We start from the raw sequence: 24,304 nt of genomic DNA, 5'->3' as shown, positions 1-24,304 counted from the left end.
TTTCACCAAGTGAGCAATCTTCCTGAGTTCCCTTATTCAGAGAAGCTTTTGTGAAATGGATTTGCATCTGTTACAAAATCATGGCCAGTATGGGGATTGAACCCATGACCTTGGCGTTATTAGCACCACGCTCTGACCATCTGAGCTAACCGGCCATGTTTATAGTGAGGATCAACTCCATTTATTTTCCAGTGTTCATTTGCACAGGGTGAACAACAGTTGATGTGCAGTATGATTTGGTGAATGAGTCACTATGCGTTTAAGAGATATTTGGTACACATACACATAGTTAAAAAAAGAACTTCAATAAAGTTAGATATTTCATGGAACAATCTTTCGGCCATGTATTTTAATTGAGAGAAGTTTTTATAAATGATTGGATATCGATAAAATAAACTTTCAATGAGGAAAGCTGAGACCACGTGGCCTAATGGACAAGGCGTCTGACTTCGAATCAGAAGATTGAGGGTTCGAGTCCCTTCGTGGTTTAAAGTCCCTCAATTTATAAAAATATCTTCAGTGTAGTGCCTTAAGTAAAAACGGAAATGCTATATGTGGTGTACGCACAATGACAAACAACCAACAATTGACTAACACCAAAGCAAGTCTTAGTGTATGAAATTGTTTTTCTATTCCATATCTCTTGGATTCAAGACACATTGTGCTTTAAGCCAGCATATTATTGTTCACTACTTGGAGAGGATACAGGCAATAATAGTCAGTGAACAAACAGGTGCAGTTAGAATTCAGTCCATGCTGGTTATTTCACCAAGTGAGCAATCTTCCTGAGTTCCCTTATTCAGAGAAGCTTTTATAAATGATTGGATATCGATAAAATAAACCTTAGATGAGGAAAGCTGAGACCACGTGGCCTAATGGACAAGGCGTCTGACTTCGAATCAGAAGATTGAGGGTTCGAGTTCCTTCGTTGTTGAAAGTCCCTCAATTTACAAAAATATCTACAGTGTAGTGACTTAAGTAAAAACGGAAATGCTACATGTGGTGAACACACATTGACATAACCACAGAAACAAGTCTTACTGTATAAAGTTGCTTTTCTATTCCATATCTCTTGGATTCAAGACACATTGTGCTTTAAACCAGCATATTATTGTTCACTACTTGGAGACGATACAGGCAATAATAGTCAGTGAACAAACCGGTGCAGTTAGAATTCAGTCCATGCTGGTTATTTCACCAAGTGAGCAATCTTCCTGAGTTCCCTTATTCAGTGAAGCTTTTGTGAAATGGATTTGCATCTGTTACAAAAACATGGCCAGTATGGGGCTTGAACCCATGACCTTGGCGTTATTAGCACCACGCTCTGACCATCTGAGCTAACCGGCCATGTTTATAGTGAGGATCAACTCCATTTATTTTCCAGTGTTCATTTGCACAGGGTGAACAACAGTTGAAGTGCAGTATGATATGGTGAATGAGTCACTATGCGTTTTAGAGATATTTGGTACACATACACATAGTTAAAAAAAGAACTTCAATAAAGTTAGATATTTCATGGAACAATCTTTCGGCCATGTATTTTAATTGAGAGAAGCTTTTATAAATGATTGGATATCGATAAAATAAACTTTCAATGAGGAAAGCTGAGACCACGTGGCCTAATGGACAAGGCGTCTGACTTCGAATCAGAAGATTGAGGGTTCGAGTCCCTTCGTGGTTTAAAGTCCCTCAATTTACAAAAATATCTACAGTGTAGTGACTTAAGTAAAAACGGAAATGCTACATGTGGTGAACACACATTGACATAACCACAGAAACAAGTATTACTGTATAAAGTTGCCTTTCTATTCCATATCTCTTGGATTCAAGACACATTATGCTTTAAACCAGCATATTATTGTTCATTACTTGGAGAGGATACAGGCAATAATAGTCAGTGAACAAACAGGTCCAGTTAGAATTCGGTCCATGCTGGTTATTTCACCAAGTGAGCAATCTTCCTGAGTTCCCTTATTCAGAGAAGCTTTTGTGAAATGGATTTGCATCTGTTACTAACAACTGGCCAGTATGGGGCTTGAACCCATGACCTTGGCGTTATTAGCACCACCCTCTGACCATCTGAGCTAACCGGCCATGTTTATAGTGAGGATCAACTCCATTTATTTTCCAGTGTTCATTTGCACAGGGTGAACAACAGTTGAAGTGCAGTATGATTTGGTGAATGAGTCACTATGCGTTTTAGAGATATTTGGTACACATACACATAGTTAAAAAAAGAACTTCAATAAAGTTAGATATTTCATGGAACAATCTTTCGGCCATGTATTTTAATTCAGAGAAGCTTTTCTAAATTATTGGATATCGATAAAATAAACCTTAGATGAGGAAAGCTACGACCACGTGGCCTAATGGACAAAGCGTCTGACTTCGAATCAGAAGATTGAGGGTTCGAGTCCCTTCGTGGTTTAAAGTCCCTCAATTTATAAAAATATCTTCAGTGTAGTGCCTTAAGTAAAAACGGAAATGCTATATGTGGTGTACGCACAATGACAAACAACCAACAATTCACTAACACCAAAGCAAGTCTTAGTGTATGAAATTGTTTTTCTATTCCATATCTCTTGGATTCAAGACACATTGTGCTTTAAGCCAGCATATTATTGTTCACTACTTGGAGAGGATACAGGCAATAATAGTCAGTGAACAAACAGGTGCAGTTAGAATTCAGTCCATGCTGGTTATTTCACCAAGTGAGCAATCTTCCTGAGTTCCCTTATTCAGAGAAGCTTTTGTGAAATGGATTTGCATCTGTTACAAAAACATGGCCAGTATGACCTTGGCGTTATTAGCACCACGCTCTGACCATCTGAGCTAACCGGCCATGTTTATAGTGAGGATCAACTCCATTTATTTTCCAGTGTTCATTTGCACAGGGTGAACAACAGTTGAAGTGCAGTATGATTTGGTGAATGAGTCACTATGCGTTTAAGAGATATTTGGTACACATACACATAGTTAAAAAAAGAACTTTAATAAAGTTAGATATTTCATGGAACAATCTTTCGGCCATGTATTTTAATTGAGAGAAGCTTTTATAAATGATTGGATATCGATAAAATAAACTTTCAATGAGGAAAGCTGAGACCACGTGGCCTAATGGACAAGGCGTCTGACTTCGAATCAGAAGATTGAGGGTTCGAGTCCCTTCGTGGTTTAAAGTCCCTCAATTTACAAAAATATCTACAGTGTAGTGACTTAAGTAAAAACGGAAATGCTACATGTGGTGAACACACATTGACATAACCACAGAAACAAGTATTACTGTATAAAGTTGCCTTTCTATTCCATATCTCTTGGATTCAAGACACATTATGCTTTAAACCAGCATATTATTGTTCATTACTTGGAGAGGATACAGGCAATAATAGTCAGTGAACAAACAGGTCCAGTTAGAATTCGGTCCATGCTGGTTATTTCACCAAGTGAGCAATCTTCCTGAGTTCCCTTATTCAGAGAAGCTTTTGTGAAATGGATTTGCATCTGTTACTAACAACTGGCCAGTATGGGGCTTGAACCCATGACCTTGGCGTTATTAGCACCACCCTCTGACCATCTGAGCTAACCGGCCATGTTTATAGTGAGGATCAACTCCATTTATTTTCCAGTGTTCATTTGCACAGGGTGAACAACAGTTGAAGTGCAGTATGATTTGGTGAATGAGTCACTATGCGTTTTAGAGATATTTGGTACACATACACATAGTTAAAAAAAGAACTTCAATAAAGTTAGATATTTCATGGAACAATCTTTCGGCCATGTATTTTAATTCAGAGAAGCTTTTCTAAATTATTGGATATCGATAAAATAAACCTTAGATGAGGAAAGCTACGACCACGTGGCCTAATGGACAAAGCGTCTGACTTCGAATCAGAAGATTGAGGGTTCGAGTCCCTTCGTGGTTTAAAGTCCCTCAATTTATAAAAATATCTTCAGTGTAGTGCCTTAAGTAAAAACGGAAATGCTATATGTGGTGTACGCACAATGACAAACAACCAACAATTCACTAACACCAAAGCAAGTCTTAGTGTATGAAATTGTTTTTCTATTCCATATCTCTTGGATTCAAGACACATTGTGCTTTAAGCCAGCATATTATTGTTCACTACTTGGAGAGGATACAGGCAATAATAGTCAGTGAACAAACAGGTGCAGTTAGAATTCAGTCCATGCTGGTTATTTCACCAAGTGAGCAATCTTCCTGAGTTCCCTTATTCAGAGAAGCTTTTGTGAAATGGATTTGCATCTGTTACAAAAACATGGCCAGTATGACCTTGGCGTTATTAGCACCACGCTCTGACCATCTGAGCTAACCGGCCATGTTTATAGTGAGGATCAACTCCATTTATTTTCCAGTGTTCATTTGCACAGGGTGAACAACAGTTGAAGTGCAGTATGATTTGGTGAATGAGTCACTATGCGTTTAAGAGATATTTGGTACACATACACATAGTTAAAAAAAGAACTTTAATAAAGTTAGATATTTCATGGAACAATCTTTCGGCCATGTATTTTAATTGAGAGAAGCTTTTATAAATGATTGGATATCGATAAAATAAACTTTCAATGAGGAAAGCTGAGACCACGTGGCCTAATGGACAAGGCGTCTGACTTCGAATCAGAAGATTGAGGGTTCGAGTCCCTTCGTGGTTTAAAGTCCCTCAATTTACAAAAATATCTACAGTGTAGTGCCTTAAGTAAAAACGGAAATGCTATATGTGGTGTACGCACAATGACAAACAACCAACAATTGACTAACACCAAAGCAAGTCTTAGTGTATGAAATTGTTTTTCTATTCCATATCTCTTGGATTCAAGACACATTGTGCTTTAAGCCAGCATATTATTGTTCACTACTTGGAGAGGATACAGGCAATAATAGTCAGTGAACAAACAGGTGCAGTTAGAATTCAGTCCATGCTGGTTATTTCACCAAGTGAGCAATCTTCCTGAGTTCCCTTATTCAGAGAAGCTTTTGTGAAATGGATTTGCATCTGTTACAAAAACATGGCCAGTATGACCTTGGCGTTATTAGCACCACGCTCTGACCATCTGAGCTAACCGGCCATGTTTATAGTGAGGATCAACTCCATTTATTTTCCAGTGTTCATTTGCACAGGGTGAACAACAGTTGAAGTGCAGTATGATTTGGTGAATGAGTCACTATGCGTTTAAGAGATATTTGGTACACATACACATAGTTAAAAAAAGAACTTTAATAAAGTTAGATATTTCATGGAACAATCTTTCGGCCATGTATTTTAATTGAGAGAAGCTTTTATAAATGATTGGATATCGATAAAATAAACTTTCAATGAGGAAAGCTGAGACCACGTGGCCTAATGGACAAGGCGTCTGACTTCGAATCAGAAGATTGAGGGTTCGAGTCCCTTCGTGGTTTAAAGTCCCTCAATTTATAAAAATATCTTCAGTGTAGTGCCTTAAGTAAAAACGGAAATGCTATATGTGGTGTACGCACAATGACAAACAACCAACAATTGACTAACACCAAAGCAAGTCTTAGTGTATGAAATTGTTTTTCTATTCCATATCTCTTGGATTCAAGACACATTGTGCTTTAAGCCAGCATATTATTGTTCACTACTTGGAGAGGATACAGGCAATAATAGTCAGTGAACAAACAGGTGCAGTTAGAATTCAGTCCATGCTGGTTATTTCACCAAGTGAGCAATCTTCCTGAGTTCCCTTATTCAGAGAAGCTTTTATAAATGATTGGATATCGATAAAATAAACCTTAGATGAGGAAAGCTGAGACCACGTGGCCTAATGGACAAGGCGTCTGACTTCGAATCAGAAGATTGAGGGTTCGAGTTCCTTCGTTGTTGAAAGTCCCTCAATTTACAAAAATATCTACAGTGTAGTGACTTAAGTAAAAACGGAAATGCTACATGTGGTGAACACACATTGACATAACCACAGAAACAAGTATTACTGTATAAAGTTGCCTTTCTATTCCATATCTCTTGGATTCAAGACACATTATGCTTTAAACCAGCATATTATTGTTCATTACTTGGAGAGGATACAGGCAATAATAGTCAGTGAACAAACAGGTCCAGTTAGAATTCGGTCCATGCTGGTTATTTCACCAAGTGAGCAATCTTCCTGAGTTCCCTTATTCAGAGAAGCTTTTGTGAAATGGATTTGCATCTGTTACTAACAACTGGCCAGTATGGGGCTTGAACCCATGACCTTGGCGTTATTAGCACCACGCTCTGACCATCTGAGCTAACCGGCCATGTTTATAGTGAGGATCAACTCCATTTATTTTCCAGTGTTCATTTGCACAGGGTGAACAACAGTTGAAGTGCAGTATGATTTGGTGAATGAGTCACTATGCGTTTTAGAGATATTTGGTACACATACACATAGTTAAAAAAAGAACTTCAATAAAGTTAGATATTTCATGGAACAATCTTTCGGCCATGTATTTTAATTCAGAGAAGCTTTTCTAAATTATTGGATATCGATAAAATAAACCTTAGATGAGGAAAGCTACGACCACGTGGCCTAATGGACAAGGCGTCTGACTTCGAATCAGAAGATTGAGAGTTCGAGTCCCTTCGTTGTTGAAAGTCCCTCAATTTACAAAAATATCTACAGTGTAGTGCCTTAAGTAAAAACGGAAATGCTATATGTGGTGTACGCACAATGACAAAACAACCAACAATTGACTAACACCAAAACAAGTCTTAGAGTATGAAGTGGTTTTTCTATTCCATATCTCTTGGATTCAAGACACTCTGTTCTTTAAAACAGCATATTGTTGTTCACTACTTGGAGAGGATACAGGCAATAATAGTCAGTGAACAAACAGGTGCAGTTAGAATTCGGTCCATGATGGTTATTTCACCAAGTGAGCAATCTTCCTGAGTTCCCTTATTCAGAGAAGCTTTTGTGAAATGGATTTGCATCTGTTACAAAAACATGGCCAGTATGGGGCTTGAACCCATGACCTTGGCGTTATTAGCACCAAGCTCTGACCATCTGAGCTAACCGGCCATGTTTATAGTGAGGATCAACTCCATTTATTTTCCAGTGTTCATTTGCACAGGGTGAACAACAGTTGAAGTGCAGTATGATTTGGTGAATGAGTCACTATGCGTTTTAGAGATATTTGGTGCACATACACATAGTTAAAAAAAGAACTTCAATAAAGTTAGATATTTCATGGAACAATCTTTCGGCCATGTATTTTAATTCAGAGAAGCTTTTATAAATGATTGGATATCGATAAAATAAACCTTAGATGAGGAAAGCTGAGACCACGTGGCCTAATGGACAAGGCGTCTGACTTCGAATCAGAAGATTGAGGGTTCGAGTTCCTTCGTTGTTGAAAGTCCCTCAATTTACAAAAATATCTACAGTGTAGTGACTTAAGTAAAAACGGAAATGCTACATGTGGTGAACACACATTGACATAACCACAGAAACAAGTCTTACTGTATAAAGTTGCTTTTCTATTCCATATCTCTTGGATTCAAGACACATTGTGCTTTAAACCAGCATATTATTGTTCACTACTTTGAGACGATACAGGCAATAATAGTCAGTGAACAAACCGGTGCAGTTAGAATTCAGTCCATGCTGGTTATTTCACCAAGTGAGCAATCTTCCTGAGTTCCCTTATTCAGAGAAGCTTTTGTGAAATGGATTTGCATCTGTTACTAACAACTGGCCAGTATGGGGCTTGAACCCATGACCTTGGCGTTATTAGCACCACCCTCTGACCATCTGAGCTAACCGGCCATGTTTATAGTGAGGATCAACTCCATTTATTTTCCAGTGTTCATTTGCACAGGGTGAACAACAGTTGAAGTGCAGTATGATTTGGTGAATGAGTCACTATGCGTTTTAGAGATATTTGGTACACATACACATAGTTAAAAAAAGAACTTCAATAAAGTTAGATATTTCATGGAACAATCTTTCGGCCATGTTTTTTAATTGAGAGAAGCTTTTATAAATGATTGGATATCGATAAAATAAACTTTCAATGAGGAAAGCTGAGACCAGGTGGCCTAATGGACAAGGCGTCTGACTTCGAATCAGAAGATTGAGGGTTCGAGTCCCTTCGTGGTTTAAAGTCCCTCAATTTATAAAAATATCTTCAGTGTAGTGCCTTAAGTAAAAACGGAAATGCTATATGTGGTGTACGCACAATGACAAACAACCAACAATTGACTAACACCAAAGCAAGTCTTAGTGTATGAAATTGTTTTTCTATTCCATATCTCTTGGATTCAAGACACATTGTGCTTTAAGCCAGCATATTATTGTTCACTACTTGGAGAGGATACAGGCAATAATAGTCAGTGAACAAACAGGTGCAGTTAGAATTCAGTCCATGCTGGTTATTTCACCAAGTGAGCAATCTTCCTGAGTTCCCTTATTCAGAGAAGCTTTTGTGAAATGGATTTGCATCTGTTACAAAAACATGGCCAGTATGACCTTGGCGTTATTAGCACCACGCTCTGACCATCTGAGCTAACCGGCCATGTTTATAGTGAGGATCAACTCCATTTATTTTCCAGTGTTCATTTGCACAGGGTGAACAACAGTTGAAGTGCAGTATGATTTGGTGAATGAGTCACTATGCGTTTTAGAGATATTTGGTACACATACACATAGTTAAAAAAAGAACTTCAATAAAGTTAGATATTTCATGGAACAATCTTTCGGCCATGTATTTTAATTGAGAGAAGCTTTTATAAATGATTGGATATCGATAAAATAAACTTTCAATGAGGAAAGCTGAGACCACGTGGCCTAATGGACAAGGCGTCTGACTTCGAATCAGAAGATTGAGGGTTCGAGTTCCTTCGTTGTTGAAAGTCCCTCAATTTACAAAAATATCTACAGTGTAGTGACTTAAGTAAAAACGTAAATGCTACATGTGGTCAACACACATTGACATAACCACAGAAACAAGTCTTACTGTATAAAGTTGCTTTTCTATTCCATATCTCTTGGATTCAAGACACATTGTGCTTTAAACCAGCATATTATTGTTCACTACTTGGAGACGATACAGGCAATAATAGTCAGTGAACAAACCGGTGCATTTAGAATTCAGTCCATGCTGGTTATTTCACCAAGTGAGCAATCTTCCTGAGTTCCCTTATTCAGAGAAGCTTTTGTGAAATGGATTTGCATCTGTTACAAAATCATGGCCAGTATGGGGATTGAACCCATGACCTTGGCGTTATTAGCACCACGCTCTGACCATCTGAGCTAACCGGCCATGTTTATAGTGAGGATCAACTCCATTTATTTTCCAGTGTTCATTTGCACAGGGTGAACAACAGTTGATGTGCAGTATGATTTGGTGAATGAGTCACTATGCGTTTAAGAGATATTTGGTACACATACACATAGTTAAAAAAAGAACTTCAATAAAGTTAGATATTTCATGGAACAATCTTTCGGCCATGTATTTTAATTGAGAGAAGTTTTTATAAATGATTGGATATCGATAAAATAAACTTTCAATGAGGAAAGCTGAGACCACGTGGCCTAATGGACAAGGCGTCTGACTTCGAATCAGAAGATTGAGGGTTCGAGTCCCTTCGTGGTTTAAAGTCCCTCAATTTATAAAAATATCTTCAGTGTAGTGCCTTAAGTAAAAACGGAAATGCTATATGTGGTGTACGCACAATGACAAACAACCAACAATTGACTAACACCAAAGCAAGTCTTAGTGTATGAAATTGTTTTTCTATTCCATATCTCTTGGATTCAAGACACATTGTGCTTTAAGCCAGCATATTATTGTTCACTACTTGGAGAGGATACAGGCAATAATAGTCAGTGAACAAACAGGTGCAGTTAGAATTCAGTCCATGCTGGTTATTTCACCAAGTGAGCAATCTTCCTGAGTTCCCTTATTCAGAGAAGCTTTTATAAATGATTGGATATCGATAAAATAAACCTTAGATGAGGAAAGCTGAGACCACGTGGCCTAATGGACAAGGCGTCTGACTTCGAATCAGAAGATTGAGGGTTCGAGTTCCTTCGTTGTTGAAAGTCCCTCAATTTACAAAAATATCTACAGTGTAGTGACTTAAGTAAAAACGGAAATGCTACATGTGGTGAACACACATTGACATAACCACAGAAACAAGTCTTACTGTATAAAGTTGCTTTTCTATTCCATATCTCTTGGATTCAAGACACATTGTGCTTTAAACCAGCATATTATTGTTCACTACTTGGAGACGATACAGGCAATAATAGTCAGTGAACAAACCGGTGCAGTTAGAATTCAGTCCATGCTGGTTATTTCACCAAGTGAGCAATCTTCCTGAGTTCCCTTATTCAGTGAAGCTTTTGTGAAATGGATTTGCATCTGTTACAAAAACATGGCCAGTATGGGGCTTGAACCCATGACCTTGGCGTTATTAGCACCACGCTCTGACCATCTGAGCTAACCGGCCATGTTTATAGTGAGGATCAACTCCATTTATTTTCCAGTGTTCATTTGCACAGGGTGAACAACAGTTGAAGTGCAGTATGATATGGTGAATGAGTCACTATGCGTTTTAGAGATATTTGGTACACATACACATAGTTAAAAAAAGAACTTCAATAAAGTTAGATATTTCATGGAACAATCTTTCGGCCATGTATTTTAATTGAGAGAAGCTTTTATAAATGATTGGATATCGATAAAATAAACTTTCAATGAGGAAAGCTGAGACCACGTGGCCTAATGGACAAGGCGTCTGACTTCGAATCAGAAGATTGAGGGTTCGAGTCCCTTCGTGGTTTAAAGTCCCTCAATTTACAAAAATATCTACAGTGTAGTGACTTAAGTAAAAACGGAAATGCTACATGTGGTGAACACACATTGACATAACCACAGAAACAAGTATTACTGTATAAAGTTGCCTTTCTATTCCATATCTCTTGGATTCAAGACACATTATGCTTTAAACCAGCATATTATTGTTCATTACTTGGAGAGGATACAGGCAATAATAGTCAGTGAACAAACAGGTCCAGTTAGAATTCGGTCCATGCTGGTTATTTCACCAAGTGAGCAATCTTCCTGAGTTCCCTTATTCAGAGAAGCTTTTGTGAAATGGATTTGCATCTGTTACTAACAACTGGCCAGTATGGGGCTTGAACCCATGACCTTGGCGTTATTAGCACCACCCTCTGACCATCTGAGCTAACCGGCCATGTTTATAGTGAGGATCAACTCCATTTATTTTCCAGTGTTCATTTGCACAGGGTGAACAACAGTTGAAGTGCAGTATGATTTGGTGAATGAGTCACTATGCGTTTTAGAGATATTTGGTACACATACACATAGTTAAAAAAAGAACTTCAATAAAGTTAGATATTTCATGGAACAATCTTTCGGCCATGTATTTTAATTCAGAGAAGCTTTTCTAAATTATTGGATATCGATAAAATAAACCTTAGATGAGGAAAGCTACGACCACGTGGCCTAATGGACAAAGCGTCTGACTTCGAATCAGAAGATTGAGGGTTCGAGTCCCTTCGTGGTTTAAAGTCCCTCAATTTATAAAAATATCTTCAGTGTAGTGCCTTAAGTAAAAACGGAAATGCTATATGTGGTGTACGCACAATGACAAACAACCAACAATTCACTAACACCAAAGCAAGTCTTAGTGTATGAAATTGTTTTTCTATTCCATATCTCTTGGATTCAAGACACATTGTGCTTTAAGCCAGCATATTATTGTTCACTACTTGGAGAGGATACAGGCAATAATAGTCAGTGAACAAACAGGTGCAGTTAGAATTCAGTCCATGCTGGTTATTTCACCAAGTGAGCAATCTTCCTGAGTTCCCTTATTCAGAGAAGCTTTTGTGAAATGGATTTGCATCTGTTACAAAAACATGGCCAGTATGACCTTGGCGTTATTAGCACCACGCTCTGACCATCTGAGCTAACCGGCCATGTTTATAGTGAGGATCAACTCCATTTATTTTCCAGTGTTCATTTGCACAGGGTGAACAACAGTTGAAGTGCAGTATGATTTGGTGAATGAGTCACTATGCGTTTTAGAGATATTTGGTACACATACACATAGTTAAAAAAAGAACTTCAATAAAGTTAGATATTTCATGGAACAATCTTTCGGCCATGTATTTTAATTGAGAGAAGCTTTTATAAATGATTGGATATCGATAAAATAAACTTTCAATGAGGAAAGCTGAGACCACGTGGCCTAATGGACAAGGCGTCTGACTTCGAATCAGAAGATTGAGGGTTCGAGTTCCTTCGTTGTTGAAAGTCCCTCAATTTACAAAAATATCTACAGTGTAGTGACTTAAGTAAAAACGTAAATGCTACATGTGGTCAACACACATTGACATAACCACAGAAACAAGTCTTACTGTATAAAGTTGCTTTTCTATTCCATATCTCTTGGATTCAAGACACATTGTGCTTTAAACCAGCATATTATTGTTCACTACTTGGAGACGATACAGGCAATAATAGTCAGTGAACAAACCGGTGCATTTAGAATTCAGTCCATGCTGGTTATTTCACCAAGTGAGCAATCTTCCTGAGTTCCCTTATTCAGAGAAGCTTTTGTGAAATGGATTTGCATCTGTTACAAATTCATGGCCAGTATGGGGATTGAACCCATGACCTTGGCGTTATTAGCACCACGCTCTGACCATCTGAGCTAACCGGCCATGTTTATAGTGAGGATCAACTCCATTTATTTTCCAGTGTTCATTTGCACAGGGTGAACAACAGTTGAAGTGCAGTATGATTTGGTGAATGAGTCACTATGCGTTTAAGAGATATTTGGTACACATACACATAGTTAAAAAAAGAACTTTAATAAAGTTAGATATTTCATGGAACAATCTTTCGGCCATGTATTTTAATTGAGAGAAGCTTTTATAAATGATTGGATATCGATAAAATAAACTTTCAATGAGGAAAGCTGAGACCACGTGGCCTAATGGACAAGGCGTCTGACTTCGAATCAGAAGATTGAGGGTTCGAGTCCCTTCGTGGTTTAAAGTCCCTCAATTTACAAAAATATCTACAGTGTAGTGCCTTAAGTAAAAACGGAAATGCTATATGTGGTGTACGCACAATGACAAACAACCAACAATTGACTAACACCAAAGCAAGTCTTAGTGTATGAAATTGTTTTTCTATTCCATATCTCTTGGATTCAAGACACATTGTGCTTTAAGCCAGCATATTATTGTTCACTACTTGGAGAGGATACAGGCAATAATAGTCAGTGAACAAACAGGTGCAGTTAGAATTCAGTCCATGCTGGTTATTTCACCAAGTGAGCAATCTTCCTGAGTTCCCTTATTCAGAGAAGCTTTTGTGAAATGGATTTGCATCTGTTACAAAAACATGGCCAGTATGACCTTGGCGTTATTAGCACCACGCTCTGACCATCTGAGCTAACCGGCCATGTTTATAGTGAGGATCAACTCCATTTATTTTCCAGTGTTCATTTGCACAGGGTGAACAACAGTTGAAGTGCAGTATGATTTGGTGAATGAGTCACTATGCGTTTAAGAGATATTTGGTACACATACACATAGTTAAAAAAAGAACTTTAATAAAGTTAGATATTTCATGGAACAATCTTTCGGCCATGTATTTTAATTGAGAGAAGCTTTTATAAATGATTGGATATCGATAAAATAAACTTTCAATGAGGAAAGCTGAGACCACGTGGCCTAATGGACAAGGCGTCTGACTTCGAATCAGAAGATTGAGGGTTCGAGTCCCTTCGTGGTTTAAAGTCCCTCAATTTATAAAAATATCTTCAGTGTAGTGCCTTAAGTAAAAACGGAAATGCTATATGTGGTGTACGCACAATGACAAACAACCAACAATTGACTAACACCAAAGCAAGTCTTAGTGTATGAAATTGTTTTTCTATTCCATATCTCTTGGATTCAAGACACATTGTGCTTTAAGCCAGCATATTATTGTTCACTACTTGGAGAGGATACAGGCAATAATAGTCAGTGAACAAACAGGTGCAGTTAGAATTCAGTCCATGCTGGTTATTTCACCAAGTGAGCAATCTTCCTGAGTTCCCTTATTCAGAGAAGCTTTTATAAATGATTGGATATCGATAAAATAAACCTTAGATGAGGAAAGCTGAGACCACGTGGCCTAATGGACAAGGCGTCTGACTTCGAATCAGAAGATTGAGGGTTCGAGTTCCTTCGTTGTTGAAAGTCCCTCAATTTACAAAAATATCTACAGTGTAGTGACTTAAGTAAAAACGGAAATGCTACATGTGGTGAACACACATTGACATAACCACAGAAACAAGTCTTACTGTATAAAGTTGCTTTTCTATTCCATATCTCTTGGATTCAAGACACATTGTGCTTTAAACCAGCATATTATTGTTCACTACTTGGAGACGATACAGGCAATAATAGTCAGTGAACAAACCGGTGCAGTTAGAATTCAGTCCATGCTGGTTATTTCACCAAGTGAGCAATCTTCCTGAGTTCCCTTATTCAGAGAAGCTTTTGTGAAATGGATTTGCATCTGTTACTAACAACTGGCCAGTATGGGGCTTGAACCCATGACCTTGGCGTTATTAGCACCACCCTCTGACCATCTGAGCTAACCGGCCATGTTTATAGTGAGGATCAACTCCATTTATTTGCCAGTGTTCATTTGCACAGGGTGAACAACAGTTGAAGTGCAGTATGATTTGGTGAATGAGTCACTATGCGTTTTAGAGATATTTGGTACACATACACATAGTTAAAAAAAGAACTTCAATAAAGTTAGATATTTCATGGAACAATCTTTCGGCCATGTATTTTAATTCAGAGAAGCTTTTCTAAATTATTGGATATCGATAAAATAAACCTTAGATGAGGAAAGCTACGACCACGTGGCCTAATGGACAAAGCGTCTGACTTCGAATCAGAAGATTGATGGTTCGAGTCCCTTCGTGGTTTAAAGTCCCTCAATTTATAAAAATATCTTCAGTGTAGTGCCTTAAGTAAAAACGGAAATGCTATATGTGGTGTACGCACAATGACAAACAACCAACAATTGACTAACACCAAAGCAAGTCTTAGTGTATGAAATTGTTTTTCTATTCCATATCTCTTGGATTCAAGACACATTGTGCTTTAAGCCAGCATATTATTGTTCACTACTTGGAGAGGATACAGGCAATAATAGTCAGTGAACAAACAGGTGCAGTTAGAATTCAGTCCATGCTGGTTATTTCACCAAGTGAGCAATCTTCCTGAGTTCCCTTATTCAGAGAAGCTTTTGTGAAATGGATTTGCATCTGTTACAAAAACATGGCCAGTATGACCTTGGCGTTATTAGCACCACGCTCTGACCATCTGAGCTAACCGGCCATGTTTATAGTGAGGATCAACTCCATTTATTTTCCAGTGTTCATTTGCACAGGGTGAACAACAGTTGAAGTGCAGTATGATTTGGTGAATGAGTCACTATGCGTTTTAGAGATATTTGGTACACATACACATAGTTAAAAAAAGAACTTCAATAAAGTTAGATATTTCATGGAACAATCTTTCGGCCATGTATTTTAATTCAGAGAAGCTTTTATAAATGATTGGATATCGATAAAATAAACTTTCAATGAGGAAAGCTGAGACCACGTGGCCTAATGGACAAGGCGTCTGACTTCGAATCAGAAGATTGAGGGTTCGAGTCCCTTCGTGGTTTAAAGTCCCTCAATTTATAAAAATATCTTCAGTGTAGTGCCTTAAGTAAAAACGGAAATGCTATATGTGGTGTACGCACAATGACAAACAACCAACAATTGACTAACACCAAAGCAAGTCTTAGTGTATGAAATTGTTTTTCTATTCCATATCTCTTGGATTCAAGACACATTGTGCTTTAAGCCAGCATATTATTGTTCACTACTTGGAGAGGATACAGGCAATAATAGTCAGTGAACAAACAGGTGCAGTTAGAATTCAGTCCATGCTGGTTATTTCACCAAGTGAGCAATCTTCCTGAGTTCCCTTATTCAGAGAAGCTTTTATAAATGATTGGATATCGATAAAATAAACCTTAGATGAGGAAAGCTGAGACCACGTGGCCTAATGGACAAGGCGTCTGACTTCGAATCAGAAGATTGAGGGTTCGAGTTCCTTCGTTGTTGAAAGTCCCTCAATTTACAAAAATATCTACAGTGTAGTGACTTAAGTAAAAACGTAAATGCTACATGTGGTCAACACACATTGACATAACCACAGAAACAAGTCTTACTGTATAAAGTTGCTTTTCTATTCCATATCTCTTGGATTCAAGACACATTGTGCTTTAAACCAGCATATTATTGTTCACTACTTGGAGACGATACAGGCAATAATAGTCAGTGAACAAACCGGTGCATTTAGAATTCAGTCCATGCTGGTTATTTCACCAAGTGAGCAATCTTCCTGAGTTCCCTTATTCAGAGAAGCTTTTGTGAAATAGATTTGCATCTGTTACAAAATCATGGCCAGTATGGGGCTTGAACCCATGACCTTGGCGTTATTAGCACCACTCTCTGACCATCTGAGCTAACCGGCCATGTTTATAGTGAGGATCAACTCCATTTATTTTCCAGTGTTCATTTGCACAGGGTGAACAACAGTTGAAGTGCAGTATGATTTGGTGAATGAGTCACTATGCGTTTAAGAGATATTGGGTACACATACACATAGTTAAAAAAAGAACTTCAATAAAGTTAGATATTTCATGGAACAATCTTTCGGCCATGTATTTTAATTGAGAGAAGCTTTTATAAATGATTGGATATCGATAAAATAAACTTTCAATGAGGAAAGCTGAGACCACGTGGCCTAATGGACAAGGCGTCTGACTTCGAATCAGAAGATTGAGGGTTCGAGTCCCTTCGTGGTTTAAAGTCCCTCAATTTATAAAAATATCTTCAGTGTAGTGCCTTAAGTAAAAACGGAAATGCTATATGTGGTGTACGCACAATGACAAACAACCAACAATTGACTAACACCAAAGCAAGTCTTAGTGTATGAAATTGTTTTTCTATTCCATATCTCTTGGATTCAAGACACATTGTGCTTTAAGCCAGCATATTATTGTTCACTACTTGGAGAGGATACAGGCAATAATAGTCAGTGAACAAACAGGTGCAGTTAGAATTCAGTCCATGCTGGTTATTTCACCAAGTGAGCAATCTTCCTGAGTTCCCTTATTCAGAGAAGCTTTTATAAATGATTGGATATCGATAAAATAAACCTTAGATGAGGAAAGCTGAGACCACGTGGCCTAATGGACAAGGCGTCTGACTTCGAATCAGAAGATTGAGGGTTCGAGTTCCTTCGTTGTTGAAAGTCCCTCAATTTACAAAAATATCTACAGTGTAGTGACTTAAGTAAAAACGGAAATGCTACATGTGGTGAACACACATTGACATAACCACAGAAACAAGTCTTACTGTATAAAGTTGCTTTTCTATTCCATATCTCTTGGATTCAAGACACATTGTGCTTTAAACCAGCATATTATTGTTCACTACTTGGAGACGATACAGGCAATAATAGTCAGTGAACAAACCGGTGCAGTTAGAATTCAGTCCATGCTGGTTATTTCACCAAGTGAGCAATCTTCCTGAGTTCCCTTATTCAGTGAAGCTTTTGTGAAATGGATTTGCATCTGTTACAAAAACATGGCCAGTATGGGGCTTGAACCCATGACCTTGGCATTATTAGCACCACGCTCTGACCATCTGAGCTAACCGGCCATGTTTATAGTGAGGATCAACTCCATTTATTTTCCAGTGTTCATTTGCACAGGGTGAACAACAGTTGAAGTGCAGTATGATTTGGTGAATGAGTCACTATGCGTTTTAGAGATATTTGGTACACATACACATAGTTAAAAAAAGAACTTCAATAAAGTTAGATATTTCATGGAACAATCTTTCGGCCATGTATTTTAATTGAGAGAAGCTTTTATAAATGATTGGATATCGATAAAATAAACTTTCAATGAGGAAAGCTGAGACCACGTGGCCTAATGGACAAGGCGTCTGACTTCGAATCAGATGATTGAGGGTTCGAGTCCCTTCGTGGTTTAAAGTCCCTCAATTTACAAAAATATCTACAGTGTAGTGACTTAAGTAAAAACGGAAATGCTACATGTGGTGAACACACATTGACATAACCACAGAAACAAGTATTACTGTATAAAGTTGCCTTTCTATTCCATATCTCTTGGATTCAAGACACATTATGCTTTAAACCAGCATATTATTGTTCATTACTTGGAGAGGATACAGGCAATAATAGTCAGTGAACAAACAGGTCCAGTTAGAATTCGGTCCATGCTGGTTATTTCACCAAGTGAGCAATCTTCCTGAGTTCCCTTATTCAGAGAAGCTTTTGTGAAATGGATTTGCATCTGTTACTAACAACTGGCCAGTATGGGGCTTGAACCCATGACCTTGGCGTTATTAGCACCACCCTCTGACCATCTGAGCTAACCGGCCATGTTTATAGTGAGGATCAACTCCATTTATTTTCCAGTGTTCATTTGCACAGGGTGAACAACAGTTGAAGTGCAGTATGATTTGGTGAATGAGTCACTATGCGTTTTAGAGATATTTGGTACACATACACATAGTTAAAAAAAGAACTTCAATAAAGTTAGATATTTCATGGAACAATCTTTCGGCCATGTATTTTAATTCAGAGAAGCTTTTCTAAATTATTGGATATCGATAAAATAAACCTTAGATGAGGAAAGCTACGACCACGTGGCCTAATGGACAAGGCGTCTGACTTCGAATCAGAAGATTGAGAGTTCGAGTCCCTTCGTTGTTGAAAGTCCCTCAATTTACAAAAATATCTACAGTGTAGTGCCTTAAGTAAAAACGGAAATGCTATATGTGGTGTACGCACAATGACAAAACAACCAACAATTGACTAACACCAAAACAAGTCTTAGAGTATGAAGTGGTTTTTCTATTCCATATCTCTTGGATTCAAGACACTCTGTTCTTTAAAACAGCATATTGTTGTTCACTACTTGGAGAGGATACAGGCAATAATAGTCAGTGAACAAACAGGTGCAGTTAGAATTCGGTCCATGATGGTTATTTCACCAAGTGAGCAATCTTCCTGAGTTCCCTTATTCAGAGAAGCTTTTGTGAAATGGATTTGCATCTGTTACAAAAACATGGCCAGTATGGGGCTTGAACCCATGACCTTGGCGTTATTAGCACCAAGCTCTGACCATCTGAGCTAACCGGCCATGTTTATAGTGAGGATCAACTCCATTTATTTTCCAGTGTTCATTTGCACAGGGTGAACAACAGTTGAAGTGCAGTATGATTTGGTGAATGAGTCACTATGCGTTTTAGAGATATTTGGTGCACATACACATAGTTAAAAAAAGAACTTCAATAAAGTTAGATATTTCATGGAACAATCTTTCGGCCATGTATTTTAATTCAGAGAAGCTTTTATAAATGATTGGATATCGATAAAATAAACCTTAGATGAGGAAAGCTGAGACCACGTGGCCTAATGGACAAGGCGTCTGACTTCGAATCAGAAGATTGAGGGTTCGAGTTCCTTCGTTGTTGAAAGTCCCTCAATTTACAAAAATATCTACAGTGTAGTGACTTAAGTAAAAACGGAAATGCTACATGTGGTGAACACACATTGACATAACCACAGAAACAAGTCTTACTGTATAAAGTTGCTTTTCTATTCCATATCTCTTGGATTCAAGACACATTGTGCTTTAAACCAGCATATTATTGTTCACTACTTTGAGACGATACAGGCAATAATAGTCAGTGAACAAACCGGTGCAGTTAGAATTCAGTCCATGCTGGTTATTTCACCAAGTGAGCAATCTTCCTGAGTTCCCTTATTCAGAGAAGCTTTTGTGAAATGGATTTGCATCTGTTACAAAAACATGGCCAGTATGGGGCTTGAACCCATGACCTTGGCGTTATTAGCACCACGCTCTGACCATCTGAGCTAACCGGCCATGTTTATAGTGAGGATCAACTCCATTTATTTTCCAGTGTTCATTTGCACAGGGTGAACAACAGTTGAAGTGCAGTATGATTTGGTGAATGAGTCACTATGCGTTTTAGAGATATTTGGTACACATACACATAGTTAAAAAAAGAACTTCAATAAAGTTAGATATTTCATGGAACAATCTTTCGGCCATGTATTTTAATTGAGAGAAGCTTTTATAAATGATTGGATATCGATAAAATAAACTTTCAATGAGGAAAGCTGAGACCACGTGGCCTAATGGACAAGGCGTCTGACTTCGAATCAGAAGATTGAGGGTTCGAGTCCCTTCGTGGTTTAAAGTCCCTCAATTTATAAAAATATCTTCAGTGTAGTGCCTTAAGTAAAAACGGAAATGCTATATGTGGTGTACGCACAATGACAAACAACCAACAATTGACTAACACCAAAGCAAGTCTTAGTGTATGAAATTGTTTTTCTATTCCATATCTCTTGGATTCAAGACACATTGTGCTTTAAGCCAGCATATTATTGTTCACTACTTGGAGAGGATACAGGCAATAATAGTCAGTGAACAAACAGGTGCAGTTAGAATTCAGTCCATGCTGGTTATTTCACCAAGTGAGCAATCTTCCTGAGTTCCCTTATTCAGAGAAGCTTTTGTGAAATGGATTTGCATCTGTTACAAAAACATGGCCAGTATGACCTTGGCGTTATTAGCACCACGCTCTGACCATCTGAGCTAACCGGCCATGTTTATAGTGAGGATCAACTCCATTTATTTTCCAGTGTTCATTTGCACGGGGTGAACAACAGTTGAAGTGCAGTATGATTTGGTGAATGAGTCACTATGCGTTTTAGAGATATTTGGTACACATACACATAGTTAAAAAAAGAACTTCAATAAAGTTAGATATTTCATGGAACAATCTTTCGGCCATGTATTTTAATTGAGAGAAGCTTTTATAAATGATTGGATATCGATAAAATAAACTTTCAATGAGGAAAGCTGAGACCACGTGGCCTAATGGACAAGGCGTCTGACTTCGAATCAGAAGATTGAGGGTTCGAGTTCCTTCGTTGTTGAAAGTCCCTCAATTTACAAAAATATCTACAGTGTAGTGACTTAAGTAAAAACGTAAATGCTACATGTGGTCAACACACATTGACATAACCACAGAAACAAGTCTTACTGTATAAAGTTGCTTTTCTATTCCATATCTCTTGGATTCAAGACACATTGTGCTTTAAACCAGCATATTATTGTTCACTACTTGGAGACGATACAGGCAATAATAGTCAGTGAACAAACCGGTGCATTTAGAATTCAGTCCATGCTGGTTATTTCACCAAGTGAGCAATCTTCCTGAGTTCCCTTATTCAGAGAAGCTTTTGTGAAATGGATTTGCATCTGTTACAAAATCATGGCCAGTATGGGGCTTGAACCCATGACCTTGGCGTTATTAGCACCACGCTCTGACCATCTGAGCTAACCGGCCATGTTTATAGTGAGGATCAACTCCATTTATTTTCCAGTGTTCATTTGCACAGGGTGAACAACAGTTGAAGTGCAGTATGATTTGGTGAATGAGTCACTATGCGTTTAAGAGATATTTGGTACACATACACATAGTTAAAAAAAGAACTTCAATAAAGTTAGATATTTCATGGAACAATCTTTCGGCCATGTATTTTAATTGAGAGAAGCTTTTATAAATGATTGGATATCGATAAAATAAACTTTCAATGAGGAAAGCTGAGACCACGTGGCCTAATGGACAAGGCGTCTGACTTCGAATCAGAAGATTGAGGGTTCGAGTCCCTTCGTGGTTTAAAGTCCCTCAATTTATAAAAATATCTTCAGTGTAGTGCCTTAAGTAAAAACGGAAATGCTATATGTGGTGTACGCACAATGACAAACAACCAACAATTGACTAACACCAAAGCAAGTCTTAGTGTATGAAATTGTTTTTCTATTCCATATCTCTTGGATTCAAGACACATTGTGCTTTAAGCCAGCATATTATTGTTCACTACTTGGAGAGGATACAGGCAATAATAGTCAGTGAACAAACAGGTGCAGTTAGAATTCAGTCCATGCTGGTTATTTCACCAAGTGAGCAATCTTCCTGAGTTCCCTTATTCAGAGAAGCTTTTGTGAAATGGATTTGCATCTGTTACAAAAACATGGCCAGTATGGGGCTTGAACCCATGACCTTGGCGTTATTAGCACCATGCTCTGACCATCTGAGCTAACCGGCCATGTTTATAGTGAGGATCAACTCCATTTATTTTCCAGTGTTCATTTGCACAGGGTGAACAACAGTTGAAGTGCAGTATGATTTGGTGAATGAGTCACTATGCGTTTTAGAGATATTTGGTGCACATACACATAGTTAAAAAAAGAACTTCAATAAAGTTAGATATTTCATGGAACAATCTTTCGGCCATGTATTTTAATTCAGAGAAGCTTTTATAAATGATTGGATATCGATAAAATAAACCTTAGATGAGGAAAGCTGAGACCACGTGGCCTAATGGACAAGGCGTCTGACTTCGAATCAGAAGATTGAGGGTTCGAGTTCCTTCGTTGTTGAAAGTCCCTCAATTTACAAAAATATCTACAGTGTAGTGACTTAAGTAAAAACGGAAATGCTACATGTGGTGAACACACATTGACATAACCACAGAAACAAGTCTTACTGTATAAAGTTGCTTTTCTATTCCATATCTCTTGGATTCAAGACACATTATGCTTTAAACCAGCATATTATTGTTCATTACTTGGAGAGGATACAGGCAATAATAGTCAGTGAACAAACAGGTCCAGTTAGAATTCGGTCCATGCTGGTTATTTCACCAAGTGAGCAATCTTCCTGAGTTCCCTTATTCAGAGAAGCTTTTGTGAAATGGATTTGCATCTGTTACTAACAACTGGCCAGTATGGGGCTTGAACCCATGACCTTGGCGTTATTAGCACCACCCTCTGACCATCTGAGCTAACCGGCCATGTTTATAGTGAGGATCAACTCCATTTATTTTCCAGTGTTCATTTGCACAGGGTGAACAACAGTTGAAGTGCAGTATGATTTGGTGAATGAGTCACTATGCGTTTTAGAGATATTTGGTACACATACACATAGTTAAAAAAAGAACTTCAATAAAGTTAGATATTTCATGGAACAATCTTTCGGCCATGTATTTTAATTCAGAGAAGCTTTTCTAAATTATTGGATATCGATAAAATAAACCTTAGATGAGGAAAGCTACGACCACGTGGCCTAATGGACAAGGCGTCTGACTTCGAATCAGAAGATTGAGAGTTCGAGTCCCTTCGTTGTTGAAAGTCCCTCAATTTACAAAAATATCTACAGTGTAGTGCCTTAAGTAAAAACGGAAATGCTATATGTGGTGTACGCACAATGACAAAACAACCAACAATTGACTAACACCAAAACAAGTCTTAGAGTATGAAGTGGTTTTTCTATTCCATATCTCTTGGATTCAAGACACTCTGTTCTTTAAAACAGCATATTGTTGTTCACTACTTGGAGAGGATACAGGCAATAATAGTCAGTGAACAAACAGGTGCAGTTAGAATTCGGTCCATGATGGTTATTTCACCAAGTGAGCAATCTTCCTGAGTTCCCTTATTCAGAGAAGCTTTTGTGAAATGGATTTGCATCTGTTACAAAAACATGGCCAGTATGGGGCTTGAACCCATGACCTTGGCGTTATTAGCACCAAGCTCTGACCATCTGAGCTAACCGGCCATGTTTATAGTGAGGATCAACTCCATTTATTTTCCAGTGTTCATTTGCACAGGGTGAACAACAGTTGAAGTGCAGTATGATTTGGTGAATGAGTCACTATGCGTTTTAGAGATATTTGGTGCACATACACATAGTTAAAAAAAGAACTTCAATAAAGTTAGATATTTCATGGAACAATCTTTCGGCCATGTATTTTAATTCAGAGAAGCTTTTATAAATGATTGGATATCGATAAAATAAACCTTAGATGAGGAAAGCTGAGACCACGTGGCCTAATGGACAAGGCGTCTGACTTCGAATCAGAAGATTGAGGGTTCGAGTTCCTTCGTTGTTGAAAGTCCCTCAATTTACAAAAATATCTACAGTGTAGTGACTTAAGTAAAAACGGAAATGCTACATGTGGTGAACACACATTGACATAACCACAGAAACAAGTCTTACTGTATAAAGTTGCTTTTCTATTCCATATCTCTTGGATTCAAGACACA

The 24,304-nt window shown here is 38.0% G+C and overlaps 39 non-coding genes across 39 annotated transcripts; 18 read left to right on the top strand and 21 right to left on the bottom strand.

Annotated features, from left to right (window-relative positions):
• Nucleotides 1-81: 81 nt before the first annotated feature.
• trnai-aau (transfer RNA isoleucine (anticodon AAU)) lies at nucleotides 82-155 on the bottom strand. Its single transcript has one exon. It is a non-coding gene; the product is annotated as a tRNA-Ile (tRNA).
• A 261-nt stretch (nucleotides 156-416) lies between these two features.
• Nucleotides 417-489, top strand: trnar-ucg (transfer RNA arginine (anticodon UCG)). Its single transcript has one exon. It is a non-coding gene; the product is annotated as a tRNA-Arg (tRNA).
• A 784-nt stretch (nucleotides 490-1,273) lies between these two features.
• Nucleotides 1,274-1,347, bottom strand: trnai-aau (transfer RNA isoleucine (anticodon AAU)). The gene has a single exon. It is a non-coding gene; the product is annotated as a tRNA-Ile (tRNA).
• Nucleotides 1,348-1,608: 261 nt separating this feature from the next.
• trnar-ucg (transfer RNA arginine (anticodon UCG)) lies at nucleotides 1,609-1,681 on the top strand. Its single transcript has one exon. It is a non-coding gene; the product is annotated as a tRNA-Arg (tRNA).
• Nucleotides 1,682-2,020: 339 nt separating this feature from the next.
• trnai-aau (transfer RNA isoleucine (anticodon AAU)) lies at nucleotides 2,021-2,094 on the bottom strand. The gene has a single exon. It is a non-coding gene; the product is annotated as a tRNA-Ile (tRNA).
• Nucleotides 2,095-2,355: 261 nt separating this feature from the next.
• Nucleotides 2,356-2,428, top strand: trnar-ucg (transfer RNA arginine (anticodon UCG)). Its single transcript has one exon. It is a non-coding gene; the product is annotated as a tRNA-Arg (tRNA).
• A 675-nt stretch (nucleotides 2,429-3,103) lies between these two features.
• Nucleotides 3,104-3,176, top strand: trnar-ucg (transfer RNA arginine (anticodon UCG)). Its single transcript has one exon. It is a non-coding gene; the product is annotated as a tRNA-Arg (tRNA).
• A 339-nt stretch (nucleotides 3,177-3,515) lies between these two features.
• trnai-aau (transfer RNA isoleucine (anticodon AAU)) lies at nucleotides 3,516-3,589 on the bottom strand. The gene has a single exon. It is a non-coding gene; the product is annotated as a tRNA-Ile (tRNA).
• A 261-nt stretch (nucleotides 3,590-3,850) lies between these two features.
• trnar-ucg (transfer RNA arginine (anticodon UCG)) lies at nucleotides 3,851-3,923 on the top strand. The gene has a single exon. It is a non-coding gene; the product is annotated as a tRNA-Arg (tRNA).
• Nucleotides 3,924-4,598: 675 nt separating this feature from the next.
• Nucleotides 4,599-4,671, top strand: trnar-ucg (transfer RNA arginine (anticodon UCG)). Its single transcript has one exon. It is a non-coding gene; the product is annotated as a tRNA-Arg (tRNA).
• Nucleotides 4,672-5,346: 675 nt separating this feature from the next.
• trnar-ucg (transfer RNA arginine (anticodon UCG)) lies at nucleotides 5,347-5,419 on the top strand. Its single transcript has one exon. It is a non-coding gene; the product is annotated as a tRNA-Arg (tRNA).
• A 784-nt stretch (nucleotides 5,420-6,203) lies between these two features.
• On the bottom strand, nucleotides 6,204-6,277 carry trnai-aau (transfer RNA isoleucine (anticodon AAU)). The gene has a single exon. It is a non-coding gene; the product is annotated as a tRNA-Ile (tRNA).
• Nucleotides 6,278-6,967: 690 nt separating this feature from the next.
• trnai-aau (transfer RNA isoleucine (anticodon AAU)) lies at nucleotides 6,968-7,041 on the bottom strand. Its single transcript has one exon. It is a non-coding gene; the product is annotated as a tRNA-Ile (tRNA).
• A 673-nt stretch (nucleotides 7,042-7,714) lies between these two features.
• Nucleotides 7,715-7,788, bottom strand: trnai-aau (transfer RNA isoleucine (anticodon AAU)). Its single transcript has one exon. It is a non-coding gene; the product is annotated as a tRNA-Ile (tRNA).
• A 261-nt stretch (nucleotides 7,789-8,049) lies between these two features.
• Nucleotides 8,050-8,122, top strand: trnar-ucg (transfer RNA arginine (anticodon UCG)). The gene has a single exon. It is a non-coding gene; the product is annotated as a tRNA-Arg (tRNA).
• Nucleotides 8,123-9,209: 1,087 nt separating this feature from the next.
• On the bottom strand, nucleotides 9,210-9,283 carry trnai-aau (transfer RNA isoleucine (anticodon AAU)). Its single transcript has one exon. It is a non-coding gene; the product is annotated as a tRNA-Ile (tRNA).
• Nucleotides 9,284-9,544: 261 nt separating this feature from the next.
• Nucleotides 9,545-9,617, top strand: trnar-ucg (transfer RNA arginine (anticodon UCG)). Its single transcript has one exon. It is a non-coding gene; the product is annotated as a tRNA-Arg (tRNA).
• Nucleotides 9,618-10,401: 784 nt separating this feature from the next.
• trnai-aau (transfer RNA isoleucine (anticodon AAU)) lies at nucleotides 10,402-10,475 on the bottom strand. Its single transcript has one exon. It is a non-coding gene; the product is annotated as a tRNA-Ile (tRNA).
• Nucleotides 10,476-10,736: 261 nt separating this feature from the next.
• trnar-ucg (transfer RNA arginine (anticodon UCG)) lies at nucleotides 10,737-10,809 on the top strand. The gene has a single exon. It is a non-coding gene; the product is annotated as a tRNA-Arg (tRNA).
• A 339-nt stretch (nucleotides 10,810-11,148) lies between these two features.
• On the bottom strand, nucleotides 11,149-11,222 carry trnai-aau (transfer RNA isoleucine (anticodon AAU)). Its single transcript has one exon. It is a non-coding gene; the product is annotated as a tRNA-Ile (tRNA).
• A 261-nt stretch (nucleotides 11,223-11,483) lies between these two features.
• trnar-ucg (transfer RNA arginine (anticodon UCG)) lies at nucleotides 11,484-11,556 on the top strand. Its single transcript has one exon. It is a non-coding gene; the product is annotated as a tRNA-Arg (tRNA).
• A 1,087-nt stretch (nucleotides 11,557-12,643) lies between these two features.
• On the bottom strand, nucleotides 12,644-12,717 carry trnai-aau (transfer RNA isoleucine (anticodon AAU)). Its single transcript has one exon. It is a non-coding gene; the product is annotated as a tRNA-Ile (tRNA).
• A 261-nt stretch (nucleotides 12,718-12,978) lies between these two features.
• trnar-ucg (transfer RNA arginine (anticodon UCG)) lies at nucleotides 12,979-13,051 on the top strand. The gene has a single exon. It is a non-coding gene; the product is annotated as a tRNA-Arg (tRNA).
• Nucleotides 13,052-13,726: 675 nt separating this feature from the next.
• Nucleotides 13,727-13,799, top strand: trnar-ucg (transfer RNA arginine (anticodon UCG)). Its single transcript has one exon. It is a non-coding gene; the product is annotated as a tRNA-Arg (tRNA).
• Nucleotides 13,800-14,583: 784 nt separating this feature from the next.
• On the bottom strand, nucleotides 14,584-14,657 carry trnai-aau (transfer RNA isoleucine (anticodon AAU)). Its single transcript has one exon. It is a non-coding gene; the product is annotated as a tRNA-Ile (tRNA).
• Nucleotides 14,658-15,666: 1,009 nt separating this feature from the next.
• trnar-ucg (transfer RNA arginine (anticodon UCG)) lies at nucleotides 15,667-15,739 on the top strand. The gene has a single exon. It is a non-coding gene; the product is annotated as a tRNA-Arg (tRNA).
• A 784-nt stretch (nucleotides 15,740-16,523) lies between these two features.
• On the bottom strand, nucleotides 16,524-16,597 carry trnai-aau (transfer RNA isoleucine (anticodon AAU)). The gene has a single exon. It is a non-coding gene; the product is annotated as a tRNA-Ile (tRNA).
• A 261-nt stretch (nucleotides 16,598-16,858) lies between these two features.
• On the top strand, nucleotides 16,859-16,931 carry trnar-ucg (transfer RNA arginine (anticodon UCG)). Its single transcript has one exon. It is a non-coding gene; the product is annotated as a tRNA-Arg (tRNA).
• A 784-nt stretch (nucleotides 16,932-17,715) lies between these two features.
• On the bottom strand, nucleotides 17,716-17,789 carry trnai-aau (transfer RNA isoleucine (anticodon AAU)). Its single transcript has one exon. It is a non-coding gene; the product is annotated as a tRNA-Ile (tRNA).
• Nucleotides 17,790-18,050: 261 nt separating this feature from the next.
• trnar-ucg (transfer RNA arginine (anticodon UCG)) lies at nucleotides 18,051-18,123 on the top strand. Its single transcript has one exon. It is a non-coding gene; the product is annotated as a tRNA-Arg (tRNA).
• Nucleotides 18,124-18,462: 339 nt separating this feature from the next.
• On the bottom strand, nucleotides 18,463-18,536 carry trnai-aau (transfer RNA isoleucine (anticodon AAU)). The gene has a single exon. It is a non-coding gene; the product is annotated as a tRNA-Ile (tRNA).
• Nucleotides 18,537-19,226: 690 nt separating this feature from the next.
• Nucleotides 19,227-19,300, bottom strand: trnai-aau (transfer RNA isoleucine (anticodon AAU)). The gene has a single exon. It is a non-coding gene; the product is annotated as a tRNA-Ile (tRNA).
• Nucleotides 19,301-19,973: 673 nt separating this feature from the next.
• Nucleotides 19,974-20,047, bottom strand: trnai-aau (transfer RNA isoleucine (anticodon AAU)). The gene has a single exon. It is a non-coding gene; the product is annotated as a tRNA-Ile (tRNA).
• A 261-nt stretch (nucleotides 20,048-20,308) lies between these two features.
• Nucleotides 20,309-20,381, top strand: trnar-ucg (transfer RNA arginine (anticodon UCG)). Its single transcript has one exon. It is a non-coding gene; the product is annotated as a tRNA-Arg (tRNA).
• Nucleotides 20,382-21,468: 1,087 nt separating this feature from the next.
• trnai-aau (transfer RNA isoleucine (anticodon AAU)) lies at nucleotides 21,469-21,542 on the bottom strand. Its single transcript has one exon. It is a non-coding gene; the product is annotated as a tRNA-Ile (tRNA).
• Nucleotides 21,543-21,803: 261 nt separating this feature from the next.
• trnar-ucg (transfer RNA arginine (anticodon UCG)) lies at nucleotides 21,804-21,876 on the top strand. The gene has a single exon. It is a non-coding gene; the product is annotated as a tRNA-Arg (tRNA).
• A 355-nt stretch (nucleotides 21,877-22,231) lies between these two features.
• On the bottom strand, nucleotides 22,232-22,305 carry trnai-aau (transfer RNA isoleucine (anticodon AAU)). Its single transcript has one exon. It is a non-coding gene; the product is annotated as a tRNA-Ile (tRNA).
• A 673-nt stretch (nucleotides 22,306-22,978) lies between these two features.
• trnai-aau (transfer RNA isoleucine (anticodon AAU)) lies at nucleotides 22,979-23,052 on the bottom strand. Its single transcript has one exon. It is a non-coding gene; the product is annotated as a tRNA-Ile (tRNA).
• Nucleotides 23,053-23,742: 690 nt separating this feature from the next.
• Nucleotides 23,743-23,816, bottom strand: trnai-aau (transfer RNA isoleucine (anticodon AAU)). Its single transcript has one exon. It is a non-coding gene; the product is annotated as a tRNA-Ile (tRNA).
• Nucleotides 23,817-24,304: the final 488 nt, after the last annotated feature.

Source organism: Platichthys flesus, chromosome 3 (genome assembly GCF_949316205.1).
Source record: "Platichthys flesus chromosome 3, fPlaFle2.1, whole genome shotgun sequence".
Classification (NCBI taxonomy): domain Eukaryota; kingdom Metazoa; phylum Chordata; class Actinopteri; order Pleuronectiformes; family Pleuronectidae; genus Platichthys; species Platichthys flesus.
The sequence above is the reverse complement of the archived record's forward strand: the minus strand, read 5'-3'. Positions and strand labels throughout refer to the sequence as shown.